Here is a 15,070-nt window from a genome sequence, read left to right as displayed (position 1 = left end):
CTCTGGTAAGTATGTGCGTGACTCATGTTGTGGTGTTCAAGGGTCTCTATTTGAGGTTTATCAGTGTAATAGGAAAAAAAAGAGAGGGGGAGGAAAAAAGGCAGCTCTTGAGGTTTTGAGTGAATTTAACACCAAGGGAAGTGAGGGAGCTGGAGTCAAGTATACTGGGGGCAAGGGCTGTGCACGCACATTCCTTACAGGTCTATCAATGCACCACGGTCTTGTACAGCGCCTCTGACACATTCTTAGCTCTCCGATACAGGATCTCCTCTGAACAGAAGCACAAATTCGTGCCTGTTCGTTGGTGGAGTTTTTTTTTAATATTCTTTGAGTGTAAGATGAGGCCAAGCAGCATGCTGTGACCCACGTCTACCCGATGCTCTTGTGCAAAGAGTAAGGTGCAGCACAGTAAGAATCAGCCCCAGACTATAAATCGTGTTGAACTTGGGAGGATGGGAGAAAACCAAAACAATTTAGTTTCTGTAAATGCCTCTTGCCTGAAATGAAATTATGCATGAAATAATGCAAAAAGCCTTTAGCTGAGCTTAGTAACTGCTCTTATAAAGAGGCAGTCTTTGTGGGGCTGCATTTTCAAAGCCAGATCTCAACAGTAGGTTTTGATGCTCTGATGAGGCATCAGATAAACTAGCTAAGTTGTTAGGAAAAGTTCAAGTTCTTTTCTTGCAGTCTTTCAGAGCTTCTGGAAACAAAACTATTTAAAGGCCTACCTATGGATCTAGGAGCCTTACTTCAGACTTTTTTTTTGGCAAATATTAGTCTGGCTGTTTGCTTTAATTTTTTTTTTGTAGGCTGTTGTGCCTGGATGCTTTTATTTGCATACATAATGTTTGTTCCTGCAACAGCCACCACTCTAAAAGTTGCCCCGGTTACAGATTTTGTTGTTGTTTCCTTTTTTGAAAGCAGAGCGAGAGTACCACTGTGACCTCCTGGCTGGGTGCTGGACCGGGAGCCAGGAGAGCCGGGTTTCAATCCTGCCTCGGCCGCCGGCGTTTGCCTTTGCCTGAGTTGCCCCTGGCAGGAACCAGCAAAGCGTTTCAGTGATTTTTTTTTTTTTGAGTGCCTGTGTTGCTGGGCAGCCACCCAGACCCTGCCTAGCAACCTCCGGCACCCAAAACGTTTGCCTGAAGGACTCTTTCCACAGCCACGTGCTTTCCTCACACCTTGCTGTCCACCCTTGGCCCGGACTCCCCTTGCCCACATGCCGGATGGCCTCCAGACCTCCCTGCTTCCCCAAATTCCTTTGTAGCTCCTGCCTTTTACCTCTTGGTGTCTCCATTTCCCTTCTGACCCCTGGTCTGTCCTGTGGACTTCACCAGGACTGGTTGGCTTTGTGGCTGTACCTCTGTTTATCTGTAACCGAGCGCCAGGCCACTGGGCAAATGTTGACTTTTTTTCAGGACCAACTGTATGGAGAAAGGAGTCTGGGTATGGTTCTTCTGTCGCTGAAACTCACAGATGTTTTCTTTGTTTATTTTGTTTCTGACTTACCTGTTTCTCGAATATGCCTGGATACGTCAAAACAGTGATGATCAGCTTGCATTAAATAAATTAACTTCATACTTCTTGATATCATTGATCTTTAGCTCATCCACTGAAAGCACCTAAAAAGAAGGGCAGTATTATTGGTCTGTCTGGTTTTGTTTGGCTTTGTGGTTTTGGTTTGGGATTTTTGGGTTTGTTTTTGTTGGTTTGTTTTAAAGGAGAAATCTTTTAAGCTGACCCTGCAGACCAGCAGCAGAGCAGGACTACGGGCAGGTCTCCTGAGCCCTCTGATCCCCTCCTCGATGGATCGGCCTCTTTTACTGCTCTGGCGTCGGGTCTGCGAGAAGTTGAATTTGTGGGACTGGGCCACTGAAAAAAGCCTACGCTACAAATAGTTTATCTCCAGACTCTGCCTCTGTGTGTCTGCCAAGTGATAATTGGGGGGGAAGAAAAACCCAACCCTCCTGATACCCATTTGGTACATGACTGACAGATTTATGATAGGACGCAGTTTCCTCCGTTTGTCTGGCAGCGAGCGGCAGGGCCGTGCGATTGTGTGTCCGCCTTCTCGCTGGGGAACGCTTCCAGCTGGATTCGGAGGACAGGAAATGATTTAGCGAAAGGCTTTCGGTGACAATTAACAGAATTCCTGCTGATAACTTTTTTTTTGTCCTCTCCCTCAGAATATTTTTACAGCAAACCCTAAGTCGTTGCGGAGTGGCATTGGAGGTGGGTGGTTACAAATATTTGATGCGTGTGTCATGGAGCGGCTTTTATTTCTGTTGAAAGTAGATTTTTTTTTTTTTAATCTACATCTCTTTAGTATTCTATTGGGTGATCAGAGCAACATAAAAATTCATTTTTCTTACTAGATGGTCATACCCTAAAAACCAGCCCAATTTGGCCTCAAGCAAATGAGAGCTTGAGGTCAAAGTAACCTCAGGAAAAAGTAAGATTGTCCAAGAGTCTCCTGCTAGGGAGGATCAGGGAAGGAGTTTATGCTTATGTCAGGAGTGGTCCAACTGCATTGTAAAGGGCTCATTTTGCCAGGGGCTCAACAGCGAGGGGCTCAAGTCCTGGGATCACAAGGTAGTGTCAACCTTGGAGCATACGTTAAAAAAAAAAAAGACAATTTCTGTAATGCATTCCTGTGTAAGGCATCTCTCTTGCAAAGAGGGAGAAGTAAACATTTATTTGCTGTCACATAGGATTACCTATGTCAAAGAAAGGAAAATACTGGTGTTGGATGTGCTCCCTCAAAAAACTTTTAAGAGTTGTCTTAGATGCAATGTTGGAAACCAAGTATCTTTCCTTAGAGCTTGGTGGTCTGCAGATCTAAGGTTTTGTTTCTCACCATGGGTGAAAAAACAGAACCTGAAACCCTTGGTGTTGGCTCTTCTCTTAGAAAAGGAGGAGGAAAACAATTTTTTTGAAGAGATGATACACATGGGAATTAATCAGTTCTGTTTTCAGTAGATAAATTACAGTTCAGGAAATTAAATTATAAGTGAGATGGATATTTGTCCCTGGGAATTTGACACCTGTAAACAAAAAACTTTATTTTGAGAGCTTAAGGAGCTACTGTAGGCTTTGTGCGGATTTTATGCTTGAAGACTTCTTTTCTCCAGTGATGTTTATTGCACTGTAGTCTCCAAACTGGGATTTACTAGAAAAGGGCGAAAAATAGTGAAGTTAGTGTTGTAAGATGGATCAGATTTTTCTGCTGGATTGTTCAGGTTGTCAGTGACTCTTGTAATGAAGCGCTACATGGGAAAACAGCCTTTATTGTCTGTGCAGTTAGCAGAGTACAGGCAAACTGCTTTTATCTGCTTTGGAGTCGGTTTGAACACTGACAGCTCGGATCTTTTGATCTGCCGTAGCCTGGCTGGTGGTTTTGCCTGTGCAGGAGCAAGCCCAGGAGCAGAGCATGGATAGGGAAAATTCCAGTGGTCACACAGGATAGAAAACGGGCAAGTGACGAGACCATGGAAACTACACTAAGAAAGTGTAGGAAAAAATGGATGGAGACTGGAGGAGTCAAACATTGCAGTGGTACAGCAGAGGCTATGGTCCTAGTCTGCACTTCTGTAACTTTTGTCCTGAGACAACTTGGGCTTCAGCTAGAAAAAAGTGGTTTTTTTTCTAAGTATACAACAATTTAAATAATACCAGCTACTTGTACCTGGGGAACAGAACGCCTTGTAACATTAAGCTAGTTTTTGAACCTCAGAAATTATCTTGTAAAAATTCCCTTTGTGCTTTTACACAAGTTCCTGTGCTCCCCTTCCCTTCCCCCACCTGAGCATGGACAGATAAAGAAGGGTTGAAGTCTCGCTGTTTCGCTAACTGCGTTTTTGGTTTTGAATGACACGGTCTGATTTAAAGTCTAGCTCGGCCTCCTTGATATGCGTTGGTGTCAGCCCCATCACAGAACCTTCCGTGGGAAAGTATGAGCACGGCAGTTCTGCCTCGCCAACATACGGTAGAGCACAGGCATGTGAGAGACCAAGGAGAGGTCCCCACCTCTCGTGTCGGGACATGGCTGACGCAAGGGCTGACCAGGACTGCAGCAGCTAAATTCAGAGGTGGGTGAGCTGATGGGGCCAGCGGGCTGGAGCGGGCCAGGCACGTGCTGAGCAAGAAGTACCCCCTGTTCCCCTTTCTCCTCACCCTTCAGCAGAGCTGGAGACCTCCCAGAGATCCCCCAAGCAATCTTTAGACGGTTATTATTAAAACAAACGGTGGAGTTGCTTCTGTCCGGCCATTGGGATGTAAATCCTGAGCGCTTCCACTAGGCCAAACTGCTGCTGGGCAGGTAGCGGGGACTGTAAAGGTGTGCCACCCCAAACCAAAACCCGGGGCTCGGAGATCACCTGGGGATGACTGGAGGTAGAACAGGTCTGCAAACGACCGTATGCAGCATGGCTAATCCAGCCACTGCTGACAGGATGAAATGACTCTGAAAATGATGCGGCAGCTCACAGCTTTGAAGAGAGCCGCTGGCGGGTGAGGGAAGGACCCCTCCTTACCCAAGCCAGAAACCTCAACCCCAGCACAGCAGAAACCAAACCCCTCGGTCCCCTGTTCGCAGTGCTGGCTTTCAAGAGCTGTTGAGAGCTTGTTGAGAAGCCGCTCTGCGGCAGGGTAACCACGCTGTGCTTCGTTTCATCACCCCTTTTTTAAAGGAGGCTCATGATGTCGCATCCTCCCTCATGGCTCGGTGCAGCTGGAAGAAGGAGATGAGCCGGCAAAGCCAGCAGCTGCTTGAAGCGCTCCAGACCTGTCTATGCACATCCTTGCTCCTAAATTCCTAGGGTTTCCAGAGCAGCTCAGCCAGAATGCTGAAAAAGCTTTCTTTTTAATCTCTCAATCTTCACTCTGTGTGTTTTTGCCAGTGCAGGTAAAACAGAGGTGCACGCTCCATGCTCTGCGCGTACCGGTGTTTCCACCAAGGTAAACAAGAGAGAGTCTAGGTAATTACAGAGAATGATCTGAGCGAAACATCTTGTCTCTACAGCTGGTTCCTGTGACACAGGAGCAGGCAGGGCAGGCAAACTTGCCCTGCCAGGATATCAGCAGTGTTTCTGCTTATTCAAACAACCAGTAATGAGATTCATCGGGCTTTGCTCCGGCTAAATTCCAACTCAAGCGTGAAGGAAAGTTTTGTCTGACTGAGGTTTGCTGGGAGTGGTGGTGGGGATCGCTGGGCTTTCAGAGACCCATTTTGTATACACATCCTAAATTCATGAGGCAGTTCTTCCCACGGCACATCTGAGGCTTCAGGTTTGGTTCGGGAGCTGGCAGGCCACAGCCCTTGGTGTCACTTTATTTCTCACTTGTGGTGTTACTGGCAATGATGAGACACCCCAGTGTTTGCTCGGGTTCAACCCTTGGAATAGGACACCACCTTCAACAAGCCCCAGAGAAGGCTCTACTGTGGGAAGCGTTTCTTACGCAGTTGAAAATCTGTGTGCGTGTTTGTTTTTTTTTTTTTAGGCAAGGAAACAACCCAGCTGAAAACCGACAGGATTACGTGATGTTACGGAGAGCAGAACTTGGCATGCAGGTTACAAAGCAGTCTGAATCCCACTGCATGAAAACATTCAACAGTACTGCAGAGCCTGACTGCTTCCTCCCAGGCTTCAGCCGGGGCTGAGGACGAATCCCAGGGAGAATTCTGTCCACTAGTAGCAAGGAGACTCTCTCTCCATATATGTATAAATATATATATAGTGTGTGTGTTTTAATTTGGTTGGATTTTCTTTGGGTAAGTTAAGATGATGATAGTTGGCTTTGCTTTGCAAGCTGCATGCCAAACTTTTTGTAGCTTGCTTTATAAACTTAGCCTTTCTAAGCAAGTTAAATGGATTTAAGACCAGAATTGTTAAAACCAATTAAAGTTTAGCCATTTTCTTCAGTAGTGACAGGAAGGCAAGAATGGTGACACCGGCTCAGACTGGTGATTCACCTGGCTCAGTATCCTCTTCCCCAGCAATGGCCAGAGGTGGATGCCTGAGGAGAAGCAAGGACAAGGTACGTCTGCAGCGATGCTTCCTTCAGCCAATTCAGAAAATCCATGAGCTGGATAAGATGTCTCTGTTTATAGCAATTTTTGGTTGATTTCTGTGAACTTTCCCAGTCTCACCCTATAGAAACTTTTGGCAATGCACCACATCCTGGGGGAAGGAGCTCTGCAGATGCACTGCCTGTCATGCAAAGGACCATGTGCCTTTGCTTTCTTCTCCGTGTGGCCCCTTTCCGTGGCTTTGCTCTGCACCTCTTAGTTGCCTTAGCAGAGAGGGGCAAACGTCAGTCCCTGGAAACCCTCCGCGTGCCAGTCCCGATGTGGTAGACTATTGGAGAATGTTTGCGCACTTAGTGTTGTGTTTTTTGTTGTTGTGGGTTTTGGGGTTTTTGTTTGCTTGGTTTTAATGGAAGCTGGTTTACCACTGTTGCCCTTCTCTGAACCTTTTCATGTTCTAATATATCATTTTTGAGCAGAGGGACAGAACTGCACCCCTACATGAGGTCTGGGTCAATCTCAGGCTTATGCAGTGGAGTACAGCCACTGTCTGGTTTGCTCCTTATTTTTCTCCTAACAGGAGAAAAGTGTCAACCCTTAGCAACCCCTGCACTGCTTTGTTACTGAGCATTGGGACCACACTGTTAGAGGGTCTGGACAGGACATTCCCCCTCTTCCAAGGGTTTAGCTGGCTGCAGTCCAGGGCAGCTCCCTGGCAGGAGCAATTTGAGGAAAGGCTGGAAGAAACCTCATCTGTCTCACCACCCCAGGGCAAAGACAAGTTGGAGGGGATTCCTGTTTCTAGATGCCTCAGCCTGTAATTTTGGACTGGTTAGAGACAGACCAGCTTGTGGGAGCCGGGAAGGAGGAGGGGGCTTCATTTTGAGGCAGTCCTCGGAACTGTTTTTCAAGAGGTCACATATATCTATGTATGTAGGACTCTCATCTGTTGAGCAGGTAGCAAAGAAATGTAATTGAGCATGGGGAATGCATTTATTTGGACCTTGTCAGCATTAGGAATATTCAACAGCTGGGAGTTAGAGATTTCTTTCTCTCCCTCTTTTTCCCATGTTTAAGGCCAGGCGTTTTTGGATGGACTGGGCAGCCAAACTGAGGCAAAGGCTGGAAGCTGGCTCCTCAAATGCAGTGCTGAAGGTGGTCAGTGAAATGGGAGACTTGTTTACCACAGAGTGCTTTTAGAGGATGTGCAGCAGTTAGAAACAAATGTTTTTGAATGATCATCAATAAATGCTGCATAAAAGGTGCCACAAGCCAAATTATTTTCCACTCCAAGGCATATTTGCTTCACTTTTTTCCTGTCTCTAGTCCAAGCCATGACTAGTAATGCCTCCCTCTCCCAAATAACTGTCACATAAATATAATTTTTATTCTTGTTGAAGAGCAGTCACAGCTTGCCTATCCTGTCTGCCATCGCCTTTGTGCAGGTTTGGAGTTGTTGTCTTACCCCCAGTGCTCTTGGAAGGAAGCGCAGAGTCGAGTCCTTTGTGGATGTGGAAATGGTATCGCTCTGCAGGTCTAGTAGCGAGGACCTGTGCTGCAGAGCTGGTGGGCTGGTGTGCTGGTTTTGGCTGGGATAGAGTTAATTTTCTTTTTAGTAGCTACTATGGGGCTATGTTTTGGGTTTGTGCTGGAAACAGTGTTGATAACACAGGGATGTTTTCGTGTGCTTACACAGAGCCAAGGCCTTTTCTGCTCCTTACCCCACCCCACCAGCGAGCAGGCCGGAGGTGCACAAGAAGTTGGGAGGGGACACGGCTGGGACAGCAGACCCCGACTGACCAAAAGGATATTCCATACCATATGATGTCATGCTCAGCCTATAAAGCTGGGGAAAGAAGCAGAAAGGGGGGAATGTTCGGAGTGATGGCGTTTGTCTTCTCAAGTCACCGTTACGCGTGATGGAGCCCTGCTGTCCTGGAGGTGGCTGAACACCTGCCTGCCCATGGGAAGCAGTGAATGGATTCCTTGTTTTGCTTTGCTTGCGTGCACGGCTTTTGCTTTACCTGATAAACTGTCTTTATCTCAACCCACGAGTTTTCTCACTTTTACTTTTCCAATTCTCTCCCCCATCCCACCGGGGGGGAGTGGGCGAGTGGCTGTGTGGGGCTTAGTTGCTGGCTGGGGTTAAACCATGACAGCTGGGATGCAAACACTGGTGCCAGGAGTGAAATTGCCAGCAGTGGGTTTGTTGTGTGTCACTGAAGGCCAAGCAACAAGGTCTTAGGGGACATCACGCTGGTTCTGGCCTTGTCTGCCCCTTGGTTTCCATAGCTATGGAGTGAAAGTGGTCTCATGCACACAGATTTGGGAGGAAAAAAAACCACAAAACACTTTCATATCAGTAAACACAAAATAATGTGGAAAAGGCTACAGTTAAATTTACTCCTGTTTTGGAGACTGGGGACCTTCAGGCATCACAACACCCCTTGGGGGGTGGTACTAAAAAATAAATTAGTAACCTCATTTTATAGCAATTACTAGCTTTGTCTTTGGGGAATTAACTAAAATTCCCTTAGCCCTTAGCAGTGGTGTTACGTTGCATAATTATATGACTTGAGGTGCAGTTAGATGCAAATCATCTGGGTATGCTATCTCTCCATTTAATCAGTGATTTTTTTGCCATTTGGGTACAGAAGAGACTTTCTTTAGAAGTGAGTTGAGTATACTTCCAGTAAGAACATCAGTGGGAAATAATGAAATGTAGTTGCTTTGCTACTAGTCAGGAGCATCCAAGAGCTCCCTGGTGTAGTTCATTTACTCTGAGCTTTATGCAATACACAGTCAGCTAATTCCACGCACAATACAAACCGTACATGATTCCTCATGTTCTCTGTTTATGGTCTTTACCATAATCTTTAACTTCATTAGAAATATGTAAGTTGGCTCCTTTATTTGCTGGGTGTTCCCCTTAACTTGAATTCTACTTTTAATTTTTGGGGATATCTCTTTGCTGTTAACGTTGTTGTATGTTACTGATACACTTATTTCCAGAAAAATACCAGTGTAAGAATTTTGTAGCAAGTCACGGACTTTGGTCAGGGAACAAATTATGCCCTTTGCAACCAGTAAAATGGTGTGTGGTGATGTAAAGAAATTTGTCAGCAGATGAGGCTGTGTATGTGTATGCACTGGGCGTCTGGGATAGACCAGTGGGCACCACAACCAGATGAGCAACCTGAATAAAAGCCCACTGAAAGTGGTAAAAATTCTTTTGCATTTCAGGGACTAAACAATATGTGTACTTGACCACCAGTTTTTCATTATTGTTTCCTAGCCGTTACCTGAGGTCATGTGTAAAGGCTAAATTGCTGCCTGGTCTGTTTGCAGAGTGTCCAGCACACTGGGGTCCTAATGACTGACACGGGCTCCAAGGTGCTACAGCACTATGAAGAATAAATACCAATTATTAGTTTGGCATCTGAAGAAAAGCAACAAGTTTCCTTTCTCTGCACAGTAAACTATGATTTCTTTTTACAGAGAGAGGATGGATGTGCGTACACGGCAAACACTGCAGTTCTCAAAGTCCCAGCTGAGCCACCACTGCATCTCCCACATGAAGGAGGTCATTCTCTGCCATGCGTATGACAGCCTTCCAGTAGAATTTGCCACCTTGTAATATAAACTCTCTGAACCTAAGCATCAAAAAAAAGTATCATACTTCCGTGCTAGCTGTAAAAATCAAAATGAAAACTTGTAACACAAAATAAACCACAGCAACGCCTGCGCTCCCCCTGTGGTTCTGCACCATGTATGTAACTTGTTGGGGGAATATTTACCATGGAGGAGCATCCTGTCCCTGACCCGTCGTAGCCTGCTCCCTCTGGGCTGTTTGCCTCTGATTCTGCAGGGTTTCTGAGCATTTGTTTCGATGAATAGATACTGCAACTGGATGTGGATGATCTGTGGTAAGAACACTATTAATTTGAATTTGTCCGTAGAGGACTACACCAGTCAGTCAAGTCTGCATTCTCTCTTTCTACGGGATGAGTTTAAAACAAAAGACACATCCCTGCCCCCCATTGTATCCCTGGGATTTGAAGTACCAGGGATTTGAGATCCAGCTGATTTCCTAGTGCCAGCATTTCCTGGTGGTTCGAGCTCTAACTTGGGACTTGGAGACAACACCGCTGTGCCTTGTCACTGTCTTTGAGACATCACGTAATGCTGTTTTCAATAGCATTTGAGATTCAGATAGGAACATCTCAGACTTTTCAAAGGTGGATAGGCAAGTTAAGCACTGGTGTCACATTTTTCTTTGCAAGTGCTTCAACAACTCAGCTGGTTCACAAAATAAATAAATCTTCCTAAATGCCTGCTTCTCAGTGGCTAAACTCATAAATCTCTTCTCAGATATCTCAGTTCTTCCATTCCTCACCCGTGCTGTAACCTACTCGGGTAATATTTTGCTTTCTCATATGGAGGTTCTCAAGATATGTTCATTAACGCGGTGCTTACCTACTGTGGGAATGGGGGATAAACCAGTTTTTCAGATGAGATAGCCAAGAGGAAACTTTTATCTATCAAAATACACTGAAAGATTCTTGCTGCTGGGGGAGGGCTTCTTTTCTCTGCTGCTTCCAAAATCCTCTGTGCTCCCTGATGTTCGTAGGTGGTGTGCATGAGCCAGGGGCTGAAAAGGAGAAACAAAGGACATCAGGAAGCAGCAGCAGCAGATGGACATTTCCTGTCCCTGCCATGGAAGGACAGAGTGGCCTTGCAGCTGTTGAAGAGATTGAAAACAGGAGGTAACAAGGGTAATGGGTAGGAAAAGACGAGTGAGATTAAATGAAACCTTGGGGCGCAGTTGTGCTGCAGATCAGTAGTGGCTTGGCAGCATGTACTGGGGAGAGGGGGTTTCATCACAGTCTCTGTTGGCATGCTGCGGAAACGTTGGTTTAGTTTTGCTTTTTTGTGTATCGTATTACTGTAGAAGAAATAACACCAAGGATGAACCACATCATCTGCCACCTTCACCATCTTGGAGAGTGGTTCAGCAGTATCTTCACTCTGCTCCATTCTGCTGCGTCCGTGGAAGCAGTTGCCTATTCCCCTTTTGCTTTATCAGACAGCTGCCACATGGCCCCAGCCGGCAGAGGGGCAGTTCAGGGGATTTCTAGAGGCTCTGGTTGCCACGGGAAGTATGTTTTTCTCCTAGATGTCAGATAGCAAATTGCGCTGTTGAGAAAGTTGATAGAAATCAACGATTTTTTCCTTACGGGACTTCTTTTCGCCTTTACACTCTCATTTTCTTATTAAAACGTTACATTTCTAATAAATCTGAGGGTGAATCTCCATCCAGCCTCTGCCCTGATATGATCCAGTCCCGCTCCATATGTATCTTGTGAGCACGTTCTTAGCGCTTGCAGCTATTGAATAACAAGTATGCAACAAGCATGGCATCGCCTCTGTATATTTATGTCCCTGCCACTGAAAAGATAGCAGTTCCCACAGGTGGAGCCACGGTTGTGAAACAGAGGTGCTAGTTGTGCTGATGTCAGATAGCAGGCTTGACTTTTATGTTTCCCATCTGTTTTCAGCCGGCAATTTAATGTTACTGCAGCGCACTGAGGAGATAATGCCAAGTGGGGTGCTAAATGTATCCATATGCATTTAAAAACTTTGTTCTTATTAGCTAATTCCAACAGTTTCTTTACCTATGACACGTTAACAATATGCATTTCTTCTGTGTCTTTTAAACAAAACCCCATTTCACTACTGGAATAACTTATCTGCTGCTAAATTTTCCTTTTTCAGATTGACAAAATGGAAACGATGGGTAATGATTCTGTTTTTTAATGCACTCCTTTGCGGTTGCCTACGGATTAGTTAAAATCTAATTTCTAAATGTGTCTATATTTCTAAGTTCAACTACTACTAAGATGCAAAGTGTCTTGCAAGAGCTACTGAGAAGTAGCTGATTTCACCGATTTAGTTTTTGTATAGCATTGAAACAGGGACTTCTTTAAGTATGCACATCATTTATCTATTTAAATATTATGATGCTAGAGGATATGAAATTGCATGTCTCAGCCTTCCAGGATTCAGCTGTGTTATGCTAACTTTTAAAGTATTTAAGGAAGACACCCAAATGAGGAACATATTTTTAAAAAAACCCAAAACAAACCCAAACAAAAAAACCCAGCTCCTTAGGGACAAGGCATGAACTTAATGCAGACTTTTTTGGTATCATCTGTTTTGTGACTCACGACTTACACCATTAGTACAATGTCAAATAATGATGCGTGGTGGGGGACAGAGGTACATGTACGAGGCATTCCTAAATGAAAAAGCAGTTCAGGCATTTCCAGGTGATTAGTATGCAGGCTTTTTTTTTTTTAAGTGCCAGGTAAATTTAGCAGTTCAGAATTCAACATGCTTTTAGACAAGATTTTTGTTTCAATCCATTGCATTCTGGACTGGTAGGAAGAGAGAAACTCCTATCTGGGGATCTAAACATGCAGTAGTGTTTTGATGATGTCCGTAATTCTGTATTAATTTAAAAAAACCCCGTTTCTAATTAATCCATTCTTATTCAAGCTCTTATTTCCTGGGCACAATTGGGCTGAGATGATAGAAATCCATTAAGAACATCTCCCATATTGGGCATTTCCTTCCTCTAGGCATGAAATCTCTTTGAAATATTGGTCCATATTTGGCCTCAAAGGCATTTTCTGCCTACTTGGAATCCCAGCCCCATCATTTGGTTGTGCTAATTAAATCATTCCATAATGTCCTGGAAAGTAACCCGTATTCAGGACAGGTAAAAGTAGAAGAAACTTTGGAAGGATCCACCCCAGATGCAGCAACGCTGATCAGAGGTGAGGCCACGGTGGGCTGAGACTGTCAAAGAGGATTTCTTGTACCGCCCTCTCAAATAATTCTCTGGACAGAGTAATCAATAGAAAAAAAAAAAAAAATCCTTCCTGATCTCTAATTTTTCCTTCCCAACACGTTTCTGAGAAACATCAGCTATTTGGTGTTGTGCTTTTAGAGAGGGGTGAGTGAGAGGCGTTACTTCTTTAACTGGGTTTTAATGCCCCAGGTCTCCCTAAATGACTTCTCTGGAAATGCAGTGCCAGCTACCCAAAGCCTGTTGACTTGCGTTCACCTTCCTAACATGTTCTTTTCCGTCTATTTTGCCCATCTGACAGCTAGAATAGGCCTAAGGTGAAGCTCTGTGGCCCCTGCCATCACGAGGAAAGACCGGCCCTCCCGAGAAAAGCCGCTTTTCCTGCCGTCGCCTTGCCCGAGCCCGGCGGTGGCCTCGGCGCCGCGCTCCCCAGCAGCTCTCCTCCCAGACCAGGCAGGGCAGCGCGCTTCATCCACAAGTTAGAAAAGCTCGTGCGGCCCAGGAAGGATGGGCCTAGGGACAGCTGCTTGAGCAAAACTAATCGCAAAACTTCCCCTCTGGTAATTTTTAATGTGGTCAAAAAAAAAAAAAAAAAAAGCTGGCACAGTCCTTTTTTTTTTTTTTTTTTTTTGTCTAAAAGAGTAACATGGCCAGTGTGCTAGTGAAAGGAGACAGTTCCTGCAAAAAAGCAGTAATTAATTTTGAAAAAGCTTTTCAATAAGAAAAAAAAATTGTTGATCAGGAAAAACAAAAGCACAAGGCTTTTTAAGCAGTCCTAAAGTGCAAAGCTTCCACAGGTTTGAAACATCTTTCCTGATGCTCTGCATGATAAAATTAAGAAAGGTAGGGAGGTATTCCTTAGGTACGCTTTTCAAGCTCCGTGATTGCAATTAAATTGCAGCTATACTGCAATTACAGAGATTTTTCACTTTAATATGTTAGCTGTATTATTTGGAATACTAACTATTGCTATTTTATCCAGCTTGCAAATATAACTGCATTTTTAGGCTTCTTACTAGAGCTGTTGTTTTTCTTAGACGTTATTGCGTAAATTTTAGCAAAACTTTTGTAATTTTTTTTACTCTAAAATTAAGATATTGAGTTTCAGTCAGATATATCAATCAAAATGTTCATCATTGCTTGTATGATTTCATATATAATTATTTTAAAGATCTGCTGTATATTAACTATGCTGTGTCCACTCTGTAACCACTGCCGTAGGGTCAGCTGGTAATATGGTATTAATGACAGGACTCAAAACACAATTGCTTTGTAATTACAGTCACCGTACTCTACAGGTCCACTGATTCTTCTGTTGCATAGGTCATGATTAGGAGTGGGCTAGGACTGAAAAGGTGGCTTTTTTTTTTCATTTCCTTTCTATGAAGATGATTTACTTTTTTCCCTGCGTTTTCAGGTTTGAACCTTCCAAAGTCTCGTGACAGCCAGCAAAAGGGAAAATTCAAACCAGGTATGTGTGTCTCTTTATTCTGTAGGGAAAGGCTTCATTTTTAGGCAGCCAAGCAGAAGAGAAACCCCAGGAGACACTGCCTGATTAACAAGTCTGTGGGGGCTGGCAGTCAGTTCTGCAAGGTTGAAAGCAAACTTGGTGTAACCATTGGCACTTGTTCCATGTAGGAATAGTAAGTTCATTTTTGTGCGCTTCCTGATGCTTGCTCTGTGGTTGCGAGCTGATAGAAGGCAACGCTTCAACTTCCTGAATCCTCTAAATAAAGCATCCTTTCTATATAGATGTTTTCAAAGAAAGGCACATTGTACTTTCTGCTTGGGTCGAGTTTTCGTATTTGGCTCTTTGTAGGAACAACTTTGGTCGTTAAACAGTTGGAAACTTATTTCGAAAGGCTTGAATGTATCGCAAGGAAAAATATCTTCACTTGAATGGCTTGGAGCTGCTCTCAGAAGTTTATTTACATAGCTGTTGTATTGTGCCACAACTTGAAGGCGTCCAGGCTTCCTCTTTAATCTAAACTCCTTTTACTTAAATAATTAATTCAGAAATAACTTCGGTTTTCATTATTTCTAAGTTTGTCTCTTTCAAAAGATTATTATAGCAAACCAGTGATTATTTAAATACTTGAATTAATACATATATTAGCTCTTGTAAATTCAGATGTAGGGAACAGCAAGTCAGCCAGTGCCCGTCCATGCATGCA

The 15,070-nt window shown here is 44.3% G+C and overlaps 1 long non-coding RNA gene across 1 annotated transcript; it reads left to right on the top strand.

Moving 5' to 3' along the window:
- The first annotated feature begins 9,061 nt into the window (after positions 1–9,061).
- LOC142088877 (uncharacterized) lies at positions 9,062–14,824 on the top strand. Its single transcript, XR_012676060.1, has 3 exons — positions 9,062–9,951; positions 10,656–10,791; positions 14,314–14,824. It is a non-coding gene; the product is annotated as an uncharacterized LOC142088877 (long non-coding RNA).
- Positions 14,825–15,070: the final 246 nt, after the last annotated feature.

The sequence above is a fragment of the Calonectris borealis genome, chromosome 1 (genome assembly GCF_964195595.1).
Source record: "Calonectris borealis chromosome 1, bCalBor7.hap1.2, whole genome shotgun sequence".
NCBI lineage: Eukaryota > Metazoa > Chordata > Aves > Procellariiformes > Procellariidae > Calonectris > Calonectris borealis.
Note: the sequence above shows the minus strand (reverse complement) of the source record. Positions and strands in the feature narration are given on the sequence as shown.